This window comes from Mandrillus leucophaeus, unplaced genomic scaffold (assembly GCF_000951045.1).
Source record: "Mandrillus leucophaeus isolate KB7577 unplaced genomic scaffold, Mleu.le_1.0 Scaffold612, whole genome shotgun sequence".
Lineage (NCBI taxonomy): Eukaryota > Metazoa > Chordata > Mammalia > Primates > Cercopithecidae > Mandrillus > Mandrillus leucophaeus.
Window position 1 is genome coordinate 1,674,373 of NW_012106609.1, and position 2,296 is coordinate 1,676,668.

Genomic DNA, 2,296 nt, shown 5'->3' on the forward strand with positions numbered 1-2,296 from the left:
ATCCAGGAAGTCAGGGCAGAAGTTAAGATTTGCACCCAGATGTTGACTCCAGATTTTCAGCTCTACTGTCTCAGATAGTGAGAAAACTAAGAGATCAGGGTGATTCCTGTCTCACAATGGAGAAAAAGACTCAAACACAGCATCCAGTTGGGGGGACTAAGGACAGGAAAGCAGCCTAGAGCATAGTGGTATTAGAGGGCAACTACTGGATAGTTCAACCTCCTCCTACTCCCACCCACCTGCCCCAAGTTGGAGCTTGCACCTGAGGTCTGAGGAACAACATTACAGATCTATAGAACTATGGAGGACAGTGAGGAAGAAGTGGAGGGAGAGAGGACTAGCTGGAGGAAGCAGTTAGGTTCAGTGAGCCTCCCTGTGTTGGGTTTTCTACTAAGCACTGGTTATCTAAAGTTACATAAGAAAAACTTCCTTGCTTCTGAGGATCAGGATAGACTGCATGGAGGAGATGATACCTGAGCAGGTTTCAGAGCCTGAAAAGACATAGAGGAGTGGGCGAAAACCTCTGGACTCACATGCAATTGCCTATTTGCTAGCTCGATTCAATTTCACAAATACATTCTAAAGGCCTTCTCTGCGTTGGGCCTTGTTCCAGGTGCTGGGACCACAGTGGTGAGTAAATCAGCTACAGTCCCTGCCCTCTGGCTGGAAAGTCTGCCTAGGAAGACAGCTAAACAATCTTAACACAGTGTGAGATGTGCTTTATGTAAGAAACCTACAGGGTATTGTGGGACAAAGGAGTCCAATTGTCCCCAGGCCAAAGCAAGTCCCAATTTCTGGACATGAAAAAACTCTTCACAATCTAATGCCATTCTCACTTTCCCATCTCATTTACCACCATTTCCCCAAAAGCTGGGAACACAACCAAATATGTGTGTGTGTGTGTCTGTGTATGTGAATCTGAACATGCCAGGCCTTTGCTCACACTACTTCTGTTCCCTGGCATACGGATGCTTTCTTGGAGATACTCTCCTCAACACACTCAGCCTTACTCAAATTCTCTCTTGTGCTCCCAAGGCCAGCCCTTTGTCCATCTGCCTCTCTAGGTTGGTGAAGTCTTTAAAGCAAGGACCCAAATGCAAGGTCAAGAGTACCCATTATGGAGTTATACAGATACAGGTGGGCTTTGCCTAGACAGGAGGCTTTGGCATCTTAGCTGCCCTGTCTATCTAGATGAACAGTTCTTACTCCAGGAAATGCAATGAGTACTGATGTTTAGTTCTTGGCACATGGTAAGTGCTCAAAAATGTTTTCTGAGTTGAATTGCTTTAACATTAAGGTTGTAGGTCAGAATTTGCACTTTATGAAGGCCCTGGCTATGAGCTGGATCATGGAAAGGCTCATGATCAACTTTAGCAGTTTTCTGTGGCTAAAAATGAGAAATACAAAGCATGTTCTTTGTCTTGAAGACCTGCCTGTGAGTGGGAGAAACAGATGGTCAAGCTCTCAACAGTACAATTCCAAATTCTTAGAGCAGTGGTTCTTAAACTTTAGTAAGCAGATCAGAATTTAGTAGCAAGCAGATCAGAATCACCTAAAGGTCATCTGCTAAAACAGATGGCTGGCCCCAGCCCCAGAGTTTCTGATTTAAAGGTCTGGGGTAAACTCTGAGAATTCGAGCTTGCAGTTCCAAGTCACTCCCAGGTGATACTGAAGTTGCTGGATTGAGAAGATTCCCTCCTTGTCCAAACATTGGTCAGGCTCTTTTGAGCTGTCTCTTTGACTAGGCCTGAGCTTGGGCTTCCATGTCTTTCCTTGTGGAATTCCATTTTAGAAAGAATCTTGCCAAGTCAGTTTAGCCAGAATCCTCCATTCCTGATATCTGATTACTCTCCATATCTGGTTTTGATCCATACCGCCACCATCCCCCAGGTGATGTTCGGTTACCCTGACCTGCCTTTGGCAGGAATCCTGTTAGGTCGATTTAGCCAGATTCCCCGCCGATGTTTCCTCTTAGTAATTTTCCATTCCCTGACTTCCACACACTGCCCCTTAGCTATAAATTCCCACTTTGCTATATTCAGCCCAATCGCTCTGACTTACTGCAAAACTCTATCCCTACCTCTGTCAGATTGGGCCTGAATAAAGTTTGCCCTACCATTCTTAAACATGAGTAATTGTCATGAATAATTTTTTCTTTAATGGGATTCATACTTTGAGAACTACTGATTAGAGGTTAAGGGTCCTGTGCTCATTATTTGGCACATATAATGATAGGTCTCTGAGTTTAAATCCTAGCCAACCACATCGTTAGTCTTGGCTTTTTTGTCAGTCTTGG